This window comes from Piliocolobus tephrosceles, chromosome 17 (genome assembly GCF_002776525.5).
Source record: "Piliocolobus tephrosceles isolate RC106 chromosome 17, ASM277652v3, whole genome shotgun sequence".
Lineage (NCBI taxonomy): Eukaryota > Metazoa > Chordata > Mammalia > Primates > Cercopithecidae > Piliocolobus > Piliocolobus tephrosceles.
In genome coordinates this window covers 66,521,539-66,546,763 of record NC_045450.1, presented here as the reverse complement: position 1 = coordinate 66,546,763, position 25,225 = coordinate 66,521,539, and the positions used below count along the sequence as shown (strand labels likewise).

General features: G+C 48.3%; 1 protein-coding gene across 3 annotated transcripts in view; it reads right to left on the bottom strand.

The window, feature by feature from the left end:
• PLCG2 (phospholipase C gamma 2) overlaps nucleotides 1–25,225 on the bottom strand; it is a 202,430-nt gene that overhangs the window by 130,278 nt on the left and 46,927 nt on the right. The window contains exon 1 of one of the 3 annotated variants that reach the window (XM_023226895.3): nucleotides 10,811–11,160. The exons of 1 other annotated variant lie outside the window; for it this stretch is intronic. The gene's annotated coding sequence lies outside the window, so the exon portion shown is untranslated. Of the gene's footprint in view, nucleotides 1–9,778; nucleotides 9,797–10,810; nucleotides 11,161–25,225 lie in introns of those variants that run through there. One more of the 3 variants, XM_031934483.1, reaches the window with a different exon arrangement.

The window sequence follows — 25,225 nt, the reverse complement described above, 5'->3', positions numbered from 1 at the left end:
GGGGGGGGGGGGGGGGGGGGGGGGGGGGGGGGGGGGGGGGGGACGCATGTCTGTCTGCAATGGAAGAGAAGCAGTTTGATGCACAATGAACAGCACATCAAACCTGGCATCCTGCCCATTCTATTGAGTTCTTCTTTCATCCTAGCATTTGCTTCTGACAAGCAAACTACCAACCAGGGTCCAATGTAAATGAATCTTTAGTATTTTTAACAGATCATTTCATTGTCTTTTCCATTACAGTACCAGGTAGTTGGGGGATAGAAGAATATCACAATTCAGAACCATTACTGTATAGTATCCTATGTACTTTTTGCAAACATGCTTAGTAATGAGTTCATCAAAGCACCCAAAAATTGGTTATTTGTTGCTGTAGATGCTTTGTATTCATGCCAAAAATATTGGTGGGCTGATTTTAGGTACTTAAGGTTGTTAAGTGATACTAAGGAAATTGGCTGGGTGTTTCAATCAGTTGGTAATGCATCAGCACTTGTCTCTGTGTAATACGATGTAATATATTGCAATCCAAAAATGTTCCTCTCCAGTGTGTTTGCAGGAATGTACTGGATTCAGCTAAGAAGGAATGTGCCTATTTGTAGGTGTGCATGTGTGTGTGTAAAGGTGTGAGAAAGAGTACCAAAAGATTTCCACCAACTTGCTGACAAACAGGCACTACTAGTGAGAAGGAGATGGGCAAACGATGGTCAAGGAGGGCTTTATCTGCACTGGTTCAAATTTTTGCCAAGGGCACACAGTGACTAAAACAACACTTTATTCTCAAAGTAGGCTGTGGTCAGCAGACCTCAGGCCATGCACTCTTCCATGGTGGGGCTCAGTGGCTGAGTTTCCTGCTTGAAGAAAGTGAGATAACCCAGCCACAGAAATGAGGCTTCATCTTTGCACAACCCCACCCCCTTCCCAGCATCACCTTGGGTCTTCCCAGGTGCACCCCACCCCCACCGCCCATCCCTCCACTCCCACCCCCCTGTAAACCACCTCCCACACACCCAGAACCCTGGAGTCAGCCTCAAAGGCTGGCACCCCACTCCAGCCATCCTCCCCTTGGCCCTCCCGCCCACCCATCATCTTCTGGCACACCCTTGGGAATTTTTGGCCCCTCCAGACATCTCATAGCTTCCTCTCACTCCCCGCTTTACATCACCGACCCCTGTGCTGGCTGGACCATGACCCTGTTCTTCAAGTTCCCATTTCCTTTCTCCTCCCACTACTTAACAAAAATTTCTCTCTGGAAACTCAAGACATATTCAAGCAAACAAACAGACAGAAGGCTTGGGCACCTTCCCACACATAACCCACCCTCTTTCCCGACTTTCAGTCATTCAGTCAACCAGGCAGTCACAGAAGCCCACTCTGAGCGCTAGGGATGCCACGCTGCAGAGACACAGTCCTGCCCTCAGACAGCTCCGAGTCTGGGAGGGAGGACAGGCCCTGTCCAGGCTGGCATGAGATACGTGCAAATCCACATCTCCATCCATATCAGGAGTGCAACAGAGTCCACACTGGGGCTCCTCCCCAGCAAGGGGAAGAAAGGCTTCTCTGAGTACGTGCATCCTGGCTGAGTTCTGCAGACTGGAGCTCACCTGGGAAGAGGACGAGAAAGCCTCCCTTTGTAGGGAGTTCTGGAGTTCAAAGACCTTGGTTCAAATCCTGGCTGTGCGCCCCAGGGGTGCACAGGAACCTGGGCACGTCATGTCCCTTCTCTTTGCTCTTTCCCCCTCTGTATAAGCAGTGATGCCTATCACTGAGTTGTTGTGCAAATCAAGTGAAATAACATGAAATAAAAACCACCTGGTCCCAGGAGGGCTCCACCGAGGTGAGTTTAGCTCCTAGGATGAATGGTTTTCTTTTTTTTTTTTTTTTTTTTTTAGACGGAGTCTCTCTCTCCCAGGCTGGAGGCAGTGGTGCGATTTCGGCTCACTGCAAGCTCTGCCTCCCCTCCTGCCTCAGTCTCCCAAGTAGCTGGGACTACAGGCGCCTGCCACCACACCCGGCTAATTTTTTTTGTATTTTTAGTAGAGACGGGGTTTCACCGTGTTAGCCAGGATGGTCTCGATCTCCTGACCTGGCGATCCGCCCACCTCGGCCTCCCAAAGTGCTGGGGTTACAGGTGTGAGCCACCGCGCCCGGCCGGATGAATGTTTTTCTGTACCACCTTGCAACACCACCTTCCCAGCTGCTGGTGGTTTCACTTTAAGTAAAAAGCCCCAGCATTGCTTATTGACCTCAGCCAAGGACGCTGCTTTAAGAAAAACCAAAGGTGTTAGGTTATTTCACACACGTAGCAGCGTCTGACATGGCAGCTGGGGGAATAGGTGACATGCACAGCAGAACACGTAATGACAAAAGGGGCTCCTGAGGCACACACGGTAGAGCAGAAAGAGCCCAGTTCTAGAAGGATCTAGCAGGCATGCGTTAAATCTAGCTCTTCCTCTCCGGGCTGTATGAAGAAGCCTCTATTCTGGTTTACTGTCTATTTTCTCATCTATAAAATGGAAAAAGAACATACACCCCATAGAGATATATCTGAAAAAATCTTTGCAAAAGGTAAAGTTTACGGCCAGGAGCAGTGGTTCATGCCTGTAATCCCAGCACCTTGGGAGGCCAAGGTGGGCAAATCACTTGAGGTCAGGAGTTTGAAACCAGCCTGGCCAACGTGGTGAAACCCTGTCTCTACTAAAAATACAAAAATTAGCTGGGCGTGATAGTGAGTGCCTGGATGCCTGTAATCCCAGCTACACAGGAAGCTGAGGCAGGAGAATGGCCTGAGCCCAGGAGACGCAGGTTGCACTGAGCCAAGATTGTGCCACTGCACTCCAGCCTAGGCGACAGAGATGCCATCTCAATAAACAAACAAACAAACAAACAAACAAACTTACTTCACTTTTCGGCCTGCAGATAGAACATGGGTCTGCCCTTATCTTCTTGGTTAAAAAGATAATAAACAACAGAGTTGTTGAGGCTGCACTGATAGCAAAGGGGAGAACCAGTATCCTGCTTCCATGTGAAGAGATTCTTCCCAGATCATTACGCTCAGATAATTTGGTCAGTGATTCTAATGCTTCATACTAATGCAGAACTACTCGATGGATAAGAGTTTTAAGTGATGCTGAAGAAACTGACTGGTGCTTCTCTCCCCTCTGGGACTCTCCCTCCCCAAAGGAGGAAGGGACCAATCTCTGGAAAAAGGAACTGAGGATACGCAGCTCAGCAGTTTCGTTTTGTTCTAGTCGGATCCACTCCCAAGGGACCACGTGCCCTGCCCTGTTCCCTGCCACTCGGAGGGGAGCTGCCTCTAAGACAGGGGTCCCCAACCCCCAGGCCATAAACTGGTACCTGTCTGTGGCCTGTTAGGATTTGGCCGCACAGCAGGAGGTGAACAGGTCTAGCAAACATTACTGCCTGAGCTCCGCCTCCTGTCAGATCATCAGCGGCATTAGATTCTCATAGGAGCACAAACCTTATTGTGAACTGCACATGTGAGGGACCTAGGTTGCACACTCCTTATAAGAATCCAATGCCTGATGATCTGTCACTGTCTCCCATCACCCCCAGATGGAACTGTCTAGTTGCAGGAAAACAAGCTCAGGGCTCCCACTGATTCTATATTGTGGTGAGTTGTATAATTATTTCATTATATATTATAATGTAGTCATAATATAAATGAAGTACACAATAAATGTAATGCCCTTGAATCATCCTGACACTATCCCTCCAAACCAACCTGGCCCACGGAAAAGTTATCTTCCACAAAACCAGTCTCTGGTGCCAAAAGAGTTGGGGACTGCTGCTCTGAGACATCTATAGGCATCCACCCAGGCCACCACAGGGTGGGCAGGTCAGGGGCCAGGTGTCAGGGCTCAATTCTAAGCGTGTTCTCCAGGCAGCCATCTCATCACCCTTCATTGATTGCCGATGTTTCATTTCTCAATCGTTTCCAAACTCAGGAGACAATGAGAAAATGAGGACCTTTATGTGCTCACCACTAACACCCCTAACATGGCCCATCAAACAATTCTTTACGTTTTTTGGAGACAAGGTCTTGCTCTGTCACCCAGGCTGGAGTGCAGTGGCACAATCACAGCGCACTGCATCCTTGAACTCTTATGCTCAAGGGATCCTCCTGCCTCAGCCTCCCAAAGCCAGGTGACTGAGACTACAGGCATGCACCACCACACCTGGCTAACTATTTTTAGTAGAGACACGGTCCTACTATGTTGCCTAGGCTGGTCTCAAATCCCTGGCCTCAAGTGAGCCTCCCATTTTGGTTTCCCAAAGTGTTGGGATTACAGGCATGAGCCACTATGCCCAGCCTAAATGTTCATTATTTTAGTGTCATTAAAACTTGGTGTTTTCACCCTCCTGCTGGAAACTAAATTTAAATGGTGCCCACCCTTTGTAATGTCTTAACTGTAGCATATTTTAAAACATACTGAAAAAATACACACCTGGCACCTCTAAATTATGAAATCAAGTTTCTTTTCCATATAAAATTAAGTTTAAAAATAGTGAATCAATATTAAAATAAGTATTAGACATAAAACAGTACTGGTGGTGTGCAAATGTAACAAAAATTATTAAGGCAATAAAGGAAGGGCTCATTACTTTATATACAGCCTATTAATATTTTAATAGGCTAATTCTGCTTCTCTTTAAACCAGTACTGTACATCAAAATTACACAGAAAACTCTCATTATACCAAGACTATATAGAGAATTTTTTTCCCCCACACATGGATTGACCAGTTTTGGGGGGTGGTTTGGAGCCATATAACATTATTTCTCAAACTACAAACATTTGTTTATCAATCTTATAAGGTTTGTTGTATCTGCCTACTGCTGATACTATTTATCTGAAGTTTTCTTTAAATCAACTCACTGTTTTCACCTGAATTGATGTATGTTAAGAATGATTTTATGTTTTTGGCAAAAAGAAAACCAGTCACACTCACCATATACAACAGGAACTGCAAAATTAAAAAAAATCAGTGGAAACAGGACAGTATTATTAAATTCTACCTAGAAACAGTTGTCTGCTGGAAGCAAAACCCCCGGCTTGGTTCTATGAGTCATAAAGGGAAAGAAGAAGCCTTTAAGACAGGCACAAAGCCAATTAGCCATGCAAAACTCACTGATGGAGACAAGAGTCAGAGTGGTGTCACCTAAGGAGAGGACTGGGTCACCGGGACCCAAGGAATGGCCACAGAGGTGGACCCACACTTAAAGCCTTGAGCCTTACATGCACCATGTGTGCATTTTACCACATCTATGTTATTTATGTATTTTTTTATTTTACTTTAAGTTCTGGGATACATGTGCAGAACGTGCAGGTTTGTTACATAGGCATACATGTGCCATGGTGGTTTGCCGCACCCATGAACCTGTCACCTAGGTTTTAAGCGTTATCTATTTGTCCTAATGCTCTCCCTCCCCTTGCCCCCGCCTGCCAACAGGCCCCAGTGTGTGATGTTCCCCTCCCTGTGTCCATGTGTTCTCATTGTTCAATTCCCACTTATGAGTGAGAACATTTGGTGTTTGGTTTTCTGTTCCTGTGTTAGTTTGCTGAGAATGATGGTTTCCAGCTTCATCCATGTCCCTGCAAAGGACATGAATTCATTCCTTTTTATGTCTGCAAGTTATATTTTAATAAAGACATTTCATATCTTTCAGGCTGGCAAAAGCGGCTCACGCCTGTAATCCCAGCACTTTGGGAGGCCAAGGCAGGCAGACCACAAGAGGCCAGGAGTTCAAGACCGGCCTGGGAAACATGGTGAAACCCCACTGCTGCTAAAAATATAAACATTAGCCAGGCATGGTGGCGAGCACCTGCAGTCCCAGCTGCTTGGGAAGCTGGGAGGTTGAGGCAGGAGAATCACTTGAACCCAGGAGGTGCAGGTTGCAGTGAGCCAAGATCAAGCCAGTGCACTCTAGCCTGGGCGACAGAGCCAGACTCTGCCTCAAAAAAAAAAAAAAATTCGTATCTTTCAAAGAGAGACATGTTAAAATTTTGGAAATGAAGTTGGTGTAACTATTAAGGAGTGACTAAGAAATCCTTACATTGCTTCAGTCTGTTGACTATGATGGTAAATATAGGATGCTATGCATGTGATAAAATTGTACATAACGAAATACACACAAGTACAAGGAAAACGGGGGAAAACTGAGTAAGACTGGTGGTGAGTTCTATCAATGTTGTCAATATTAATATCCTGGTTGTGATATCGTACTATAGTTTTGCAAGACATTACCACTGGGGATAACTGGGTAACGTCCACATGAGATCTCTCTGTATTATTTCTTACAACTTTATGTGAATCTTCAGTTATCTCAACAAAAATTCCAATGGAAAAAAATGCACAGTATCAAGGAGGAAAAAAAAGACATGTTGGTACCGAACAGATGTTCTTGTCATAATCAGGAAGACGGAAAGGGAACTGAGAAGGAAACCACGCTCCCAACCTTGGTTCAGGCTCCCTGGGCACCGCCTGGCGTTCATGCTTTGCTGTGGCACCCACAACACGGGGGTCCTTGCAGAGAGCATCCCTTACCCCTCCCAATGGATTATCTACCAGCCATCTCTGGGCTCCGCCTTCTGCCAGGACCCGTCCTATTTCCCGCCCAGCTAGAAATAGACGTTCATGCAGCCTCCTGATAAGCTGGGCACTGAAACCCAGAGGAAGTGGCCTGCAGGGTGCCCGCTCGTTTGGAAAAGGCAAAGGTCACACAGCTATAGAAGCCAGCTGGGACCACAATTCCTAGGAATGTCAGCAAGGAGTTGAGATAGTCTGAGCACTGGCAGAAGAGCCTTTCATTTGATCACACGCTTTTCTGACTTCCATCCAAAGCAGCACTGCATGTATATGTATTCTCGTTATTTGAGTTTGCTAGTTTGTCTTTTCTTGTTTTTGTTTGCTTTTTACAGCAAAAGAGGTTCTGAGAATACAGACGACTACCTTAACTTTAACCGCCTGGAGTAAATTCTAGAGTTCTAACTGATGTTGAGTCTTCCCATGGAGAATGCTGGTGCTCAACTTCCTACTAAGGACCTTTTGGCTTCAGAGAAAACCAAAGAGGATAAAAGGGAAGGGAAACCACATACACAGAAGCACCAAGTACATGCCGGTGTGCACGGCAGGGGTCCTGACACCTGTGCACTCCCGTGCGGCTGAGATGATTGTCTTCCTTCCACATGTGGGAAGGCTGAAGCAGAGAGAGTCACTGATTCATCCAAGGCCACAAGAGTTGAGCCAGAACTTGAACCTGAGTGGCTGGGCTCCAAAGTTTGCACTCTTTTTTGAGACAGAGTCTTGCTCTGTTGCCGAGGCTGGAGTGCATTGGCATGATCTCAGCTCACTGCACCTCAGCCTCCTGAGTTCAAGCGATTCTCCCGCCTCAGCTTCCCAAGTAGCTGAGACCAAAGATGTGTGCGACCACGCTCGACTAATTTTTGAATTTTTGCTGGAGATGGGGTTTCACCATGTTAGCGAGGCTGGTCTCAAACTCCTCACCTCGGCTGATCCACCCACCTCAGCCTCCCAAAGTGCTGGGATGACAGGCGTGAGTTACCTTGCCCGGCCCAAAGCCTCGCTCTGTCGCCCTGGCTGGAGTACAGTGGCCGGATCTCAGCTCACTGCAAGCTCCGCCTCCCGGGTTTATGCCATTCTCCTGCCTCAACCTCCCGAGTAGCTGGGACTACAGGCGCTGCCACCAGGCCCGGCTAATTTTTTTGTATTTTTTAGTAGAGACGGGGTTTCACCGTGTTAGCAAGGATGGTCTCGATCTCCTGACCTCGTGATCCGCCTGTCTCGGCCTCCCAAAGTGCTGGGATTACAGGCTTGAGCCACCACGCCCGGCCAAAGCTTGCACTCTTAACCACTACCCAGGGAGGGATGAAATGAGAAGCCAGGATCCAAAGTGCTCTCCCCTGCAGACAGCAAGAACCTCTTGGCTCCAGTAGTGGGAATACGAGCCCATGACTGACACGCGGGCCAATACGGGTCACCGGGAGATCCACGATCCAGTGACCTTGGGAGAGTCATTTTTACCTCCCTGGGCCTCAGTTTCCCCATCTGAGAAATGCAGGGATTGGGTCAGCTGTGTCATGTGGAAAGTCCCTAGGGTATGAAAACACTAGCTGATATCAATTCAGGATGAAAATGGCTCTGGTCTTGTCCTTGGTGGCCCTGGAAAGAAAGTATAAATGGGCAGTGTTGAGGGTTGAATCGCATCCCCCAAAAGGGTACATAGAAGTCCAGTCCCTGGTATGTGTGAATGTGGCCTTCTTTGGAAATAGGGTCTTTGCAGATGTAGTCAAGATGAGCTCATGCTGGATCAGGGTGGGTCCTAACCCAAGACTAGGGTCCTTATAAGAGGGAAGTTTGGATAGAGACACACACAGAGGCAGAGATGGGAGTGCCATATCCCCCAGCCAAGGGACACCCAGGGTCACCAGCAGCTAGCAGAGGCCAGGAAGAGGCGAGGAAGGATCCTCCCCTAGAGCCTCCAGCAGGAGCATGGCCCTATCAACACCTTGATTTCAGACTTCTAAGCTCCAGACTGCAAGGGAGTACATTTCTGTTTTAAGTCCCTCAGTTTGTGGCACTTGTGTTACGGCAGCCACTGGACACTAATATAGGTAATAACGTGGTTCTCTTATTGTCTTCAATTATTATTATTGTATTTGAGACAGAGTCTTGCTCTATCGCTCAGGCTGGAGTGCAGTGGCACAATCTCGGCTCACTGCAACCTCCGCCTCCCAGGTTCACACGATTCTCATACCTCAGCCTCCTGAGTAGGGTCACCACATCTGGCTCATTTTTGTATTTTTAGTAGAGACGGGGTTTCGCCATGTTGGCCAGGCTGGTTTCAAACTCCTGACCTCAGGTGATCTGCCCGCTTCGGCCTCCCAAAGCGCTGGGATTACAGGCGTGAGCCATCACACCCAGCCATCTTCATTATCATTATAACAGCTACTTACTAAGTGTTCGCTGTGCGTAAGGCACTGTATTAACTGCTTCACCTAAATTATCCCATTTCGTGCCAGCCACCCTATGACAGAAGAGTCGTTATTATATCCATTTTGCAGACATAAAATTCTAAGACTCAAAGCAGACAAGGAGCTTGTTCAAGGTCCCTCAGTGAACCAATAGTAGAGCTGACACCAAACCAAGTAAGTGGCACCTGGAAGGCCACTTCCTCCTCTTTGGGCACCTCCACCTCCTCCCACTGAGAAAAACAGTGTTCATAACACCAGGAGGTGGGCAATGGGCCTTTCCCCTGCCCACGGGGTCTGTTCTCCAGAGAGCAGATTCCAGCAAGGACTTCGCACTTTCACAGTAGTACCCAGTTCCGCAATGGACCAAGGCTGCCTCCCCATCCACCCAAGAGGAATCCAGAGTTAGCCATAAAAGACCAAAGGAACAAACAAAAACTCCTCAGCTCATGGCCAAGAAGCTCTGGGGACTGGCAGGAGGTTATGTTAGAGGAGACTGTCCCTCTCCTGGGAGCCGTTGGAAAGGGGAGCCATGCCTTGGTCCAGTGGGCTCTCATCCCTGCCCTGCTCAGATCTCACCCTGGCCCAGGTGGGTCCTACCAGAATTTTTCTCTCAGGAACATCTCTCAAGGATCCCCAGCTCTGAAACCCCTAACAGCAGCAGCAGCAGCAACTCTGCGGATCCAGGGTCTATCAACCAAGTGACAAGTGCTCTCTGTCAATCATCTCAGCAGTCTCTCCCACAACCCTAAGTAACCACCATCATCATACCTCCATTTTGCAGAAGGGGAAACTGAGGCTCAGGCAGGCTGGCCAAGCTGGGGTCTGAGTCCTCCCGGTCTAGCTGCAGACCCAGAGTTCTCCAACACCACCCGCACTGGCTCCTGGGCCGAGACTCACACAGACCGCCCTCGCAATTCTGCCAGCAGCCAGCAGAATACCGAGCCCTGCCAAGGTCAAGTTCAGGGCAGAAACACCTACTCGGACAAAGAACAAATCAGGTCCCCTTATGGACCATTTAATAGGTGTCAGAGTTGGCCTCAGCATCTCTTTAATCCTCCCGCCAATCTTGGGAAGAAAGCCCCATTTTCCAGAGACAGCCCAGGAAGATGAAGTCACCCACTCAAGGCCACCTGGCTGGGTTTTGATGCCAAAGACACCAGCGTAGTCTGTGGGGGTGGCCCGCAGTGGGAGGCCTGGACACAAGTTAAGTCCAGTTACCTCCTGTCTCCATTCCCAGGTTCCAGCAGCTGCTCCCTGAATGACCTCTCAGAAAACCTTGGAGCGAACCAGCTGGCTTCTGGCTAAAGATGAATCCTTCCTTTGAAGCCAGGTAAGCCTCTACAGACAGACAGATGCCAGAAGCATTCAGCACTCCCATTACCAACGGCAACTGTTAGGTAAGACACACAGGAGCCCGGGCACCGTGGCGCATGCTTGTAACCCCAGCACTTTGGGAGGCCAAGACAGAATGATCGCTCAAGCCCAGGAGTTCCGAGACCAGCCTAGGCAACACCTCACCTTGGCTGTAAGTCCTCAACTCTACAAAAAAAAAAAATATGTAAAAATTAGCCGGGACTGGTGGTGCATGCCTGTGGTCCCAGCTACTCAGGAGAATGAGGTGGGAACATTTCTTGAGCCTAGGAGGTGGAAGGTACAGTGAGCTGTGATCACACCACTGCACTCCAGCCTGGGCAACAAAGTGAAATCCTGACTCAAAAAAAAAAAAAAAAAAAAGAAAATTTTTTTAAATTTTTAAAAAAAAAAAAAAAAAAAAAAACCCAGGCAGGAGTATCTTTTTACCTTGTCAGTGATTAATAGGAGAGGCCAGAGGTTTCCAGGTGCCTCCTCCTCAGCCACAGGGAACGGCCACCCAGGCCAGAATGCTGGCTCAGGACCCTTGTACTGACCGGAGCCACAGTCCAGGAAAAAGGACCTTGAAGGTGCGGACAGATTGCAAAAGAAGGCCCCAGTCCTCCAGAAGCTTCTCCACAGCCCGGTGACTCTAGCGCACAACCAGGCTGCGGTCCCCGCAGCTCGCTCGGCCTGGAAAGCTGGCCACAGAAAGGTAAAGCCCTCCTTCTTTAAAGGGGTGATTTTCGTTCTGGGGTTGCTGAACCCCAAACGTGGTATCCTCATGCTGTGGGCTCTTCTCACAGACCAGAGTCAGGGAAGGAATGGGTTCTGCGAGATGGGTGCCAGCAGGAAAGCACCCTCACCTTGGCTGTAAGTCCCCATGAGACACCCCCTCTCTGAGAGGCTGCCTTCCGCTTCTGGACTTCCCCTTTCCAGGTCCTCATCACATCTCACAAGCGTGACTCGTCTGCCTGAGTTACTGTTATGGCCCCAGCAGCAAGTGGGCACACAGGAGGCCTTCAAGTAGTGGCTGACCACTGGTTGCCTGGGCCTCGCACGCTGACACCTTCCTATCTGGGCACTTACCCTGCTCTTCTATGGCTAATGGGTCACCTACAGGGTCTCCCACCAGCTCCAAGGATGGCGGGCCTCTGCCTCATTCTCTAGCTTTGCAAGAATGGGGTCTGATCCTCAGGCAGTCAACTGGATATCAGACCACTCACAAAAGCCTAATCAAAATGGTAGATTCTGGCTGGGCACAATGGCTCATGCCTATAATCCCAGCACTAAGGGAGGCTGAGGCAGGAGAATGGCTTGAGTTCAAGAGTTTGGAACCAGCCTGGGCAACATGGCAAAATCCCATCTCCACAAAATATACACACACACACACACATACACACACATAAATGAGCTGGGCATGGTAGTGTACATCAGTAGTCCCAGCTACGTGGGAGGCTGAGGTGGGAGCACAGCTTGAAGCCAGGGGACAGAGGTTGCAGTGAGCCGTGATTGTGTCACTGCACTCCCACCTGGGTGACAGAGTGAGACCGTGTCTCAAAAAAAGGCAGGGTGGGGACAGATTCTGCTCAAAAAGGAAAAGAATAGCATGCATTAGGGAGTATTCACTTATCCTCTTTTGCTTAATCTGAGGATTATTCCTAAACTGTGGCTGCCACGTGCAGCGGAGGCCAGGAGAGAGGCTCTGATGGTGTCCGCCACCTCTGACCGCTGCCACTGTAACAATGACAGTGAATATCCCCCCAAGCATTCACCATGAGTCAGGCACTGAGCAAAGACTTTACGTGCATTTCTTCATTTGAGCTTCACAGAATCGCCACAATATCACTATTCCCCCCATTTATCAAAGGAGAAGACTGAGGCCGGAGGATGACAAAGCCCACTGCCGGTAACTGTGTCCGAGTACCCAGGCTCAATGGGGGGGCATGACTAGTTCCAGCAAGACAGCAGCCTGCAGAAGTCAGTCCCTTCCGCTAGGGCAAGAAGAGTCACCCCTGCCCCCGCTTTGCCTGTGCAAATGAGTCTTCATTTGTGGTTAGCAAGCCAGCCCTTCATTTCCCCACCAGGCTCAGAGTTTTGCAAACCAAAGTTGGGGGATGGCTAGCATGGCCTCCCGGCAGTTCCTGTTGCAGACAGCTAGAAGGTAAGAGCCTTCCTTCCCTTTCAGAGAAGGCAGGATTGGGGCAAGAGGGGTGAGCCTCCTGGGGTCCCCATTACCCTCTAGCCCAGGCACTTCTGGCCTAAGTTCCCCCTTACACAAGGATCTGAGTCCCACTCAAGGGGGACAAATGCTTGTCAGACTCCACAGCTTGGGGCTGAAATCTACCTGCCTCCCTCTTTCCCAGCAGCGGCCAGGGACACAGCCAGGGGTCCCAACTGGAGTGTGGGGTTGGATGAGGTTCAAATACCAACCCCACCTTGTCCCTAACTGTAACATTGAGACAAATCGACAGGGCCAGTCTCGTGGCACTGACACAAAGATTTAAGGAGACCAAGTTCGTGGCCAAGTGGTTAGTGAAGCGCCTGGCACATAGCCTGTGTTTAAATGTCTGCCACTGTTATCCACAGATTCTCATGATGATGGTCACGTCCGTTCATTCAGCCATTCAGTCAACAACGAGTAGTTGAAAGCCAATGTGCCAGGCGCTATTCTGGCAGCTGGGGATACAGCTATGAATAATATAGACCAAATTCCTGGCATCGAAGAATTGCATTCTAATAGGGGGAGAAAGAGACAAATCAATATTTATTACATTTGGCAATCAGAAGTGCTACAAAAACTAAACCAAAGCAGAGCAAAGCATGGTGGGTGACCAGGAGGGAGGGGCTCTCATAGAAGGTGTTATCAGGGAGGCCCCCCCAGAGTGGTGACATCTGGGCTGATATCTGAGATAGACTATTCCAGGCAGAGCAAGTAGTAAATGCAAAGGCCCCAAGATGGAAATGTGTATGGTATGTTCTAGGAAGAGCAATGTCGTCACCAGCTGGGACATACTACATGTGCTCTCTGAAACCCTCACGGCCCCTAGTGCCTGTCCGTCTCCCCTCTCCTTCCTGGACATCCTAGTCACGCCATCTCTGCGCCTGCGTGTAACTTCAGTCAGCCAGGAGCCTCATGCCCCTCACCCTTCCCATCCCCTCCACTATCACACACTGTGTCCCTCAGTCTCCTCTGGGGTCCTCTGGAGTCAGCTGCAGCCCTTGGCAGCTGATTTTGCCATTTCATTCATATATATAAATATATAAAATATATGTGTGTGTGTGTATATATATATACACACACCCACATATATATACACACATATACACATACATATATACATACATATATACACACACATACACACATATACACACACATATACACACACATATATACACACACATATACACACACATATATATACACACACATATATATACACACACACATATATACACACACAACACACTTTTTTTTCTTTGTTTTTTAAGACAGAGTCTTACCAGGCACGGGGGCTTATGCCTGTAATCCCAGCACTTTGGGAGGCTGAGGCAGGTGGATCATTTGAGGTCAGGAGTTCCAAGACCAGCCTGGCCAACACGGTGAAATCCCGTCTCTACTAAAAATACAAAAATTAGCTGGCGGTGGTGGCATGCGCCTATAATCCCAGCTACTTGGAAGGCTGAGGCATGAGAAATGCCTGAACCCAAGAAGTGGAGGTTTCAGTGAGCCAGAAGGAGCATCACTAAACTCCAGCCTGGGTGACAGAGCGAGACTGTCTCAATAAAAAGAAGAAGAAAAACACAAGACACTGCTGGAGTGAGTGGCATGATCACAGTTCACTATAGCCTGAGCCTCCTGGGCTTAGGTGATCTTCCCACCTCAGACTCCTAAGTAGCTGGGACTACAGGCACGTGCCACCATGCCTGGCTAATTTTTGTACCTTTTGTAGAGACAGGGTTTCATCATGTTATCCAGGCTATTCTCAAATCCCTGGGCTCAAGCGATCCCCCTGTCTCGGCCTGCCAAAGTGCTGAGACTATAGGCGTGAACCACTGCACCCGGCCACCATTATATATTTAATCTCCCCACTCCCTGAAGGCAAGACAGCATTGCTCATTCATGGGTCCACAACAGGAAAGTGCCTGGCACCTAGTGAAGATGCCACCAAGAGGTAAAACAAGCCCCCTAGAGAGCGATTTGGCACTCACTCCCGAGGCTGGAAATACACACGCCCCCCCCCCCGCCCAACTCAGAGGTTCCTTCCCCACCCATGGCTACCTCAGCACCCTCTGCAGCTTCAAAGGAGAAAGGGACTCAGAACAAATGCCCAGCATGAGAGTGGACAAATTGGCTCTTGTCACCAATGGATTGCTCTACAGCAATTCGAAAGAAAGAAACACCTCTACATATCGATGGAAATAAACAAAAACTAGGTGCAATGTGGTGTCCTGGATGAATCCTGGAACAGAAGGAGAACATATGAGGAGAAACTGTTAAAGTCCAAATAAATTCTGGAACTTAGATAGTGATATGGTAATGTTAACTTCTCACTTTTGGCAAAGGCATCATGGCAATATAAAATAGAGAAATGGGCCAGGTGTGGTGGCTCACACCTGTAATCCCAGCACTTTGGGAGGCCGAGGCGGGCAGATCACCTGAGGTCAGGAGTTCGAGGCCAGCCTGACCAACAGGGTGAAATCCTCTCTCTACTAAAAATACAAAAATTAGCCAGGCATGTTGGCGTGTGCCTGTAATCCCAGCTACTCAGGACGCTGAGGCAGGAGAATTGCTTGAACCTAGGAAGCAGAGGTTGCAGTGAGCTGAGATCGCGCCACTGCACTCCAGCCTGGGCAACAGAGCCAGACTCTGTCTCAAAAAAAAAAAAAAAGAAAGAAAGAAAAAACAACTACTAACTACCCCACTAATGAATGAAAATCACAGATACAAAAAAGACAGGGCAGAGGGAGCAGTCCTCGTCATCATTAAAAGCCAGGTCCTATGCTTTTCTGGCTATTCCGGAGACTAGCAATGTTTGAGAGGATTGCTCACACAGGGAATTCATTCCATGATCTCCTGTGAAATCAGAATGCAGTTGGTAAGATACAGCCTCTTTTAGGGGATAATAGGACACAACCTACGAAAACATAAAATGTGCGTACCTAGGAATTCCACTTCTAGGAACCCATCCTACACACGTAACAGTACACACACACAAAGATGCAAATACGAGCTGGGCACCATGGCTCACGCCTGTAATCCTAACACTTTGGGAGGCCTCTGAGGCAGGAGCATTGCTGGAGCCCAGGAGTTCAAGAAGACTAGCCTGGCCAACAATGTAAGACCCCATGTCTACAAAAAAATACAAAAATTAGTCAGGTATGTGGCATGTACCTGTAGTCACAGCTACTACTCTGGATGCTGAAGTGGGAGGAGCACTTGATCCCAGAAGTTCAAGGCTGCAGTGAGCTATGACTGCACCACTGTACACAAGCCTGGGCACAACAATAAGACTCTGTCTCAAAAAAACAAACAAAAAAAAAAGCAAATACAAGGAGATTTCCATTCTGGTTGACTGGAAATCACCTCCTGTCCACCAGTAAGGGACTGGTGAAATAAACACAGCCACACTCTGAAACACTGACAGCCATTAAACAAAGGGCAGAACAAAGCCGGGGGAGGGGGTACAGCTCACAATGGTAATCTCAGCAGCGCTTTGGGAGGCCAAGGCGGGAGGAATATATGAGCCCAGGAGTTCGAGATCAGCCTGGGCAACATAGTGAGACTTCGTCTTAACATAAAATTTTAAAAATTAGCTGGGTGTAGAAGTGCGTACCTGTGGTCCCACCTACTTGGGAGGCTAACGTGGAAAGATCGCTTAAGCCCAGGAGGTTGAGGCTACAGTGAGCCATAATTGTGCCACTGCTTTCCAGCCTGGGCAACAGAGTGAGACCCTGTCACTAGGAAAAAAAAAAAACAAGAGGTGGAACAATCCACATGTACTGATGAGAAAGATGTCCAGAAAAATCGCAAAACGAAAGCCAGGCTGCCAAGCGGTATGCATCATGCATTCCCATTTTTGTTTAAAAAGCTGCACATAAGCATGTATGTATGTATGTATGTATGTATGTTTACACCTAGGAAAGATATAAACACACACACGCTGAATACTTAATACTGTTTACCTCCAGGATTTGGGAGAGGAAGGAGAAAGAATTTTCTTTTTAAATTCTTACTCATTCATTTGAGTTGATTATAATAGGCAGGTATTTTCAAAATAATGGATCAAGAATAAGGCCCCTTGTCTCAATGTCTGCACTGGCTAAAGAAATGAAAACCTGAAAACACAGGAGTAGCCGTGTGTATAGAAGAGTAGCTGAATAAAAGGTGGTTCAGCCACACCACAGGCTATCACGCAACCAGCAAAAAAGCAGGTCAGAGTCTCCGTATCAGCTGAATTGAAGAAATCTCCTGAGCCACTGTTGAATGACAAAGGCGAGTGTGGTACACATGGTTGGTAAAACAACAAAGAAGCACGGAAAGCCGGTGGAGAAGACAGGAGGGTGCCCCAGAGGGCATGCACCACGCTTCTGGGAGCTGGCAACACTCTAGGTCTGGATTTGAATGATGATTTTATGGTGGTTCATCTTTTAATTATTCATTATTCTGAAAAACGTGTTGCTTCAAAAAAAAATGTAAAGGCTTAAAAGCACAAGAAAAGGTGAATGTAGCATGGGCTGTCGGATGATCACGTGTCCACAGCTCACTGACCTCATTCCCAGCGGCTCTTTCTCCCGGCCCTTTATTTTCAGACAAACCTACAGCACACACTCTGTGGCCACAGGGCCTTGGCACTGGCCAGGACTCATAACCTGCACTCTGGAGGCACCTGTTCTTCCCTATACACCCACTGCCTGGGTGAGCCCAGAAAGCCAGGTCTGAACAAAACCAACACAAACAAGCAAGAAACCAAAAAAGGGGGCCAAAGAGCAGGACACGTGCAATGTCACCTGGGCAAGAGGTCTCTAGTGATGAGCCCCACAGCTCTGGCCTTTCTCAGTTCCCTTGTTATTTATTTATTTATTTATTTATTTATTTATTTATTTATTTATTTATTTATTTATTTATCTGAGATGGAGTCTTGCTCTGTCGCCCAGGCTGGAGTGTAGTGGCGTGATCTCGGCTCACTGCAAGCTCCGCCTCCCAGGTTTACGCCATTCTCCTGCCTCAGCCTCCCGAGTAGCTGAGACTACAGGCGGCTGCCACCATGCCCGGCTAATTTTTTATATTTTTAGTAGGGACGGGGTTTCACCGTGTTAGCCAGGATGGTCTCAATCTCCTGACCTCGTGATCCGCCCGTCTCGGCCTTCAGAAAAGAGAAAGGAATGCAAGTTAAGGGGAAAGATTTCACATTTACTGAAACCTTCTATGTACCAGACTTCATCAGGCACTCCGGAAGATGCCGCATCATTCAATCATCACAGCAGCTTCAGAAGGCTGAGGCTGTGACGGCTGGCTTCTATATGAGGAAACTGAGTCTCAGACTTATGCTTTTATAACAGACTTATGCTTAAGTCTCAGTCTTATGCTTTTATAACTTGCTTAAGGTTGTACAAGCAGGTTTTCTCAAGACCCTCTGCTGACCCCCAAGGACTCGCTGATCAAAATTGCAGCTCATAAAAGCAAAGGAAGAGGCACCACACCAAGCACAGAAAAAAAAATGACGCTTTTCAGCCAGGTGCGGTGGTTCACACCTGTAATCCCAGCACCTTGGGAGGCCAAGACGGGCAGATCCCAAGGTCAGGAGATCGAGACCATCCTGGCTAACATGGTGAAACTCCGTCTCTACTAAAAATACAAAAAAAAAAATTAGCCTGGCGTGGTGGCAGGTGCCTGTAGTCCCAGCTATTTGAGAGGCTGAAGCAGGAAAATGGCATGAACTCGGAAGGCGTAGCTTGCAGTGAGCCGAGATCGCGCCACCGCACTCCAGCCTGGGCGACAGAGCAAGACTCCGTCTCAAAATGTATATATATATATATATAAAACGTTTCTCAACAGTGTGAAACAGACTTCACAAGTTGTCGGCCTGGGAACTGCGTCAGGGTGCAGGCATGTTTTGTTAGGTCAAGATCACTGTGCTTATTTGTGTGTTTCAATGAATCAACTTTTTTTTTTTTTTTGGAGACGGAGTTTCGCTCTTGTTGCACAGGCTGGAGTGCAATGGCATGATCTCGGCTCATTGCAAGCTCCGCCTCCCAGGTTCAAACGATTCTCCTTCCTCAGCCTCTCAAATAGCTGGGATTACAGGTATCCGCCACCATACCTGGCTAATTTTGTATTTTTAGTAGAGACAGGGTTTCTCCATGTTGGTCAGGTTGGGCTCGAACTTCTGACCTCAGGTGATCCACCCACCTTGGCCTCCCAAAGTGCTGGGATTGCAGGCATGAGCCATCGCACCTGGCTGAGTCAATGCTTTTTTTAAATAAGGAGATTTCACAGTAACAACCTATATTTCCAGCTGCAGATCTGTGGACCCTGAGCCTGCAGCATGAGGTAGGATCTGCCCACGTCATAGGAGGCACGCATGCACCAGTTCCCTGCTAACCACTATTCCCACCACCCTTAGATAATTCCCAGTGTGCAGCCCATGTTTATTGTCATTTGTCCGCTAGATGCAACCTGCTTTGTTTGTTTGTCTGTTTGTTTGTTTTCTGAGACGGAGTCTCGCTCTGTCGCCCAGGCTGGACTGCAGTGGCGCGATCTCAGCTCACTGCAAGCTCCGCCTCCTGGGTTCACACCATTCTCCTGCCTCAGCCTCCCGAGCAGCTGGGACCACAGGCGCCCACCGCCGTGCCTGGCTAATTTTTTGAAGTTTTTAGTAGAGACAGGGTTTCACCATGTTAGCCAGGATGGTCTCGATCTCCTGACCTTGTGATCCGCCCGCCTCGGCCTCCCAAAGTGCTGGGATTACAGGCGTGAGCCACCGCGCCTGGCCTGCTTCTCTTATTTAGGTCACCTGTCCAGCTTCCTTCAGGTATTTGTGTTTCTGATCCCTCATGTGACACAGAGGAAGAAGGATTTTAAAGAAATAAATGCAGGCTGGGTACAGTGACTCATGCCTGTAATCCCGGCACTTTGGGAGGCTGAGGTGGGCAGATCACCTGAGGTCAGGGGCTCAAGACCAGCCTGGGCAACATGGTGAAACTCCATTTCTATTAAAAATACAAAAAGTAGCTGGGTGTGGTAGCGCACCCCTATAGTCCCAACTACTCAGGAGGCTGAAGCACGACAATCACTTGAACCCAGGAGGCAGAGGCTGCAATCTTAGCCTTGTCATTTTGTCTCTGTCTCCCTAAAGCTTGAACCCCTGAAGGACAAGACCTTGCTGTGGTCAATCCGGTGACAAGCAGTCTCCAGCATGTGTAGGGGATCAGTAAATATGTACCGAACAGGTCAAGGAAGGGGATCTCAGGAGATACTTACGCGGGAGTATATTTCCTATTAGGTGAGTACAAAAGTTATCACAATTTTTGCCATTAAAGGCAAGTTACAATTAAACTGCAACTACATTTGTACCAACCTAATATTACAGCTCTAAAAGATTAGAGCACCTCGGGCTGGGCGCAGTGGCTCACACCTATAAGCACTTTGGGAGACCGAGGCAGGTGGATCACCTGAAGTCAGGAGTTGGAGACCAGCCTAGCCAACATGGTGAAACCCCATCTCTACTAAAAACACAAAAAACTAGCCAGGTGTGGTGGCACATGCCTGTAGTCCCAGCTACTCAGGAAGGTGAGGCAGGAGAACGGCTTGAACCCAGGAGGCAGACGTTGCAGTGAGCCAAGATCCTACCATTGTACTCCAGCCTGTGTGACAGAGCGAGACTCTGTCTCAAAAAAAAAAAAAAAAAAAGAAAGAAAGAAAGATTAGAGTTTCTCCTCAGATCTAATCTAAAACATTAGAGCAATAAGAGGAAATAAATACACTCCCGAGTAAGCATCACTGAGGCCAGGATGGCCCCACAAACCTAGTGGCTTACAACAGCACAAATTTACCATCTTGCAATTATGCAGGTCTGATTTCCAAAACGGTGTCGCTGGGCTAAGACCAAGGAACCAGCATGGTTGTGTTCCTTCTGGAGGCTCCAAGGGGTCTCGCTGGGCTAAGACCAAAGAGTCAGCAGGACTGTGTTCCTTCTAGAGGTTCCAAGGGGTCTCGCTGGGCTCAGACCAAGGAATCAGCAGGGCTGAGTTCCTTCTGGAGGCACCAAGGGAGAATCGACCCATTGCCTTTCTCAGCTCTAGGGGCCACCTGCATTTCTTGGCTTGTGGCCCCCTCTTCCACCTTCAAAGCCAGAATCCTGCAATTTCTCCCTGACTCTGACCTCCTACCTCCCTCTTTTAAAGATCCTTGTAATTACATTGGGCCTATCTGGGTCATGCAGGAGAATCTCCCCATCTCAAGATCTTTCCCTTAATCACACGTGCAAAATCCCCTTCGCCACATAATGTAACATATCACAGGTTCCAAGGATTAGGACATGAACACCTTTGGGGATCTATGCAGGGAGTCACCATCCAGTGAAAGGTGACGTCATGGGAAGGACAAAAAGGCCAGAGGTCACGTGGCAGCTATGAGAGGATCCTAGCCATCCTGGCCTCAGTGTTGCTCTTTAACTATAACTGCTGAATCTGAATGCCCAGTCCCTCCCACACCCCGTTATCTCACCAACGTGGCACATGAGGAACACGGTGAGAAGGCGTGAGAGAGATCCAAACATGATTCCAACGACAAGTCCCAGCCAGACCTGGCTCCACAAAAGCTGGAGGTGCTTTCTAACAGTCACAACCCCAGAGGCTGTTTGCTGGCAAATCACAAGTAAATAGTTGGCTGGGGCCATGTGCAGTGGCTCACGTTTGTAATCCCAGCACTTTGAGAGGCTGAGGTGGGTGGATTACTAAAGATCAGGAGTTCAAGACTAGCCTGGCCAACGTGGTGAAACCCTGTCTCTACTAAAAATACAAAAATAAGCTGGGTGTGGTGGCACGTGCCTGTAATCCCAGCTACTTGGGAGGCTGAGGCAGGAGAACCACTGGAACCCGGGAGGTAGAGGTTGCGGTGAGCTGAGATCATGCCATCGCACTCCAGCCTGGGTGACAAGAGTGAAAGTCTATGAAAGAAAGAGAGAAGGAAGGAAGGAAAAGAAGGAAAGGAAGCAAAGGGAGGAAAGGAAGGAGGGAAGGAGGGAAGGAGAAAAGAAGGAAGAAAAAGAAAAGAAGAAAAAAAAAGGAAAAGAAAACAAAAGAAAAAATAGTTGGCTGGGTGCAGTGGTTCATGCCTGTAATCCCAGCACTTTGCGACACCAAGATGGGGGTACTGCTTTTGGCCAGGAATTCAAGGTCAGCCTGGGCAACGTAGAGAGACCCTGTTTTTCCCCCCTGTTATAAGGGGGAAAAAAATGTAGCTGGGCATGGTGGTGCACGTCTGTAGTCTCAGCTACTTGAGAGACTGAGGTGGGAAGATCGCTTGAGCCCAGGAGTTTGAGGCTACAGTGAGCTATGATCTCACTACTGCACTCCAGCCTGGGCAACAGAGCCAGATCCTATCTCTTAAAAGTAAATAAACAAGAAAATAGTCATCTTAAAGCCTTCAACACAAATCCAAGCTAGACAGGGAGGGGTTCACTTCAGAGATCAGACAGTGCAGCCCTGCCCCCACCAAATCTTCACCTGGACTCTCATGGGGTAAGGGGTGGGAAGCAGCATTTCAGGGACTGGTCAGACAGGAAGCCTGGTCTCTGCCAGCAGGCAGCTCACTTCTGTGTTTCTGTCGAGAGAGGAAGCCTCTCTGCTGCAGCTCCCACGGCCACAGGGGCTCACCAGAGGCCTGACTGCAGAGATCCAGTCTCGAGGTAAAGCCCCGGGGAAGCCAGACCTCCCCTAGGCTGGACTGAAAACAATCCATCCAGGTCAGAAAGGCAGAAACATAAAAACGGTGCCATCATCCAAGAGGCGACCTTCCTGTGAAACCACAGCAACACAGGCCCTGGCTGCTGCACCAATTACCACAAACTCAGTGGCTTAAAGCAACACACATTTATCATCGTTCAGCTCCTAGGGCAAAACCAGTCTCACGGGGCTAAAACCGAGGTGTTGGCAGCACTGGGTCTTTCTGGAGGCTCCGAGGGAAAACCTGCTTGTAGTGACCGTCTGCAACCGTGGGCGTGCGGCCTCTCCCTCTGCCTTCAAAGCACATCACTCCAACCTCTGTTGCCATCATTCTGCCATTGTCTTCTACTCACTCTGATCTCCCGTCTTTTTCTTTTCTTTTCTTTTTTTGAGATGAAATCTCAAAAAAAGAGCCCAGGCTGGAGTGCAGTGGCACAAATTTACCTCACTGCATCCTTTGCCTCCCAAGTTCAAGTGATTCTCCTGCCTCAGCCTCCTAAGTAGCTGGGACTACAGGTGCACACCATCACGCCCAGCTAATTTTTGTACTTTTAGTGGAGACAGGGTTTCGCCATGTTGGCCAGGCTGGTCTCGAACTGCTGACCTCAGGTGATCCACCCGTCTCAGGCTCCCAAAGTGCTGGGATTACAGGCATGAGCCACCACCCCTGGCCCTGCCTTTTTCTTAAAAGGACCCTGTGATTACACTGGATCCACCTGGGTAACCCAGAATACTTTCTCATCTCAACCTTCTTCACTTAATTTCATCTGCAAGGTCCTCTTTACCAAGTAACATGACATATCCACAGTTTCCGGGGAGCAGGACATGGACATCTCTGGGGGGGCCATCATTCAAGCCTACCACCTATGCCTACCCTTCAACACCCTGTCCACTGATCTGCAGAGGAGAAGAGTATTATTTCAAAGACAGTATTAGAACATCTTCCCAAGAAAGCCAAATTTCAACCCCCTACACCCCACCACACTTGACAAAGCTAAGAGAAACCGAAAATAAGCTCTAGGACAAGCAAAGAGGGGAAAAATGAAAAAGGAAGAAAAAAAGACACTCCCTATTTACAGCATCTCTGCAGCGTAAGGGAGCTCTGCGTACACATTGGAGATTCTAGTCTCATCTTCGCTAGTTAACACAGGAAAAGAGAAGGCTCAGAGAAGTTAAGGAATTTGCCCAAAATCACACAGCCTGCAAATGGTGGATCTGGGATGGAACCCCAGGCCTGTCTGGCTCTCTTTGTGCTGCTCTGAATAAAAACATCTTGGATCTTTCTGAGTTTATTTTGAGAGGGGAGGGGTCCCCAAAAGTTTTTTGCAGTAAAACCTTTTCTTTTGGGTAGGAAATTATGCAAAGCATTTGCCACTGCCCCCACTTGCTTGGCGAGTTAGCAGAGAACGATCTATTTTGGGGCTCTGCGCTCCACTGATCTGTTCACCACCCGCTGCTTATACATTTTTTTTCTACAGAGGCCACTTCCTGAGGCTTAAATGGGCTGGTCAGTTCAGCAAGACCCAAGCCAGACTCAGAGCAGGACACAAGGCAACAAGTAGGGCCAGCACTGAGCAGCCAGGGACCCCAGGATCCACCTCAAAAGGAAAACCACCCATCTTAGAACAGGCAATGGCTGCCTGTCAGCCGATCACCAAGACACACAGTATTCAAGCCCTCGAGGAAGGAAACAGCCACCAAGGCTGCCCAACTACACGTGTACATTTGTATTATTTCATTCATTCATTCATTCATTCATTCATTCATTCACTCATTCATTCACTCATTCATATTATTCAAGAGCCCCAAACTGGAAATACCTACAGTATTCACCACTATGCCTTGGGGTGGTTTGTTCCACAGCAAGAGACAACAATCCATTATTATTACTATGATATTTAGCATCTGCTACGTGCCAGGCATTATTCTCATCACTCACATGTTAACTCAATCCTCATAACAATCTGATAAAGCGTGTAATGTGGCCAGGCACAGTGGCTCATGCCTGTAATCCCAGCACTTTGGGAGGCCGAGGCAGGTGGATCATTTGATGTCAGGAGTTCTAGACTAGCCTAGCCAACATGATGAGACCCTGTCTCTACTGAAAGTACAAAAATTAGCCAGGCATGATGGTGTGCACCCGTAATCCCAGCTACTCACGAGGCTGAGGCGGGAGGACTGCTTGAACCCGGGAGGCGGAGGTTACAGTGGGCCGAGATCGTGCTACTGCACTCCAACCTGGGTAATAGAGCGAGACTCTGTCTCAAAAAAAAAAAAAAAAAAAAAAAACACAAAAAGGTGGGTAATGTTTCCCCATTATATAGAGGGTAAAACTGATGTGCCCAAGATCTCCCATCAGGAGAATGGGGGAGTAGGCAGTGGTATATTCAGTCACTGGAATGCTGCCTGGCCATAGAAAAGAAACTACCGACACCAGCAACAACATGGGTGGATCTTGAGAACGTTCCACAAAAGAAGTTGAATGCAAAACAGTCTACTGTATCATTTCACATTTATGAAATTCTAAAACCAAGGAAGAAGGCTGGATGACTGAAAGTAGGCTGGGGTGGCCTGGGGCAGGGTGTGTGCATGCTGGGGAGGGTGGCGGGCTGCTGACTGCAGAGGGAAGTGAGGGAACCCTCTCTCATGTGATGGAAGGTGTTCTCTGTCTCAATTAGGGTGGTGGTTACACATGTCTATACAGGTGTCAAAATGCATCAAACTATGTACTTAAAATGAGTGCCTTTTAATGTATATAAATTAAATATGAAATAAGGTTCATTTTAAAATATTCTTAAAATATGAAGCACATCTTCCATCACCTGGAAGATCATAATCCTTAAAGATGAAATAGGACATCTTCATAGAAAAGCGACCAGATGCTAGTTTGGGCCCAGTGCTCCCTGGAAGGTA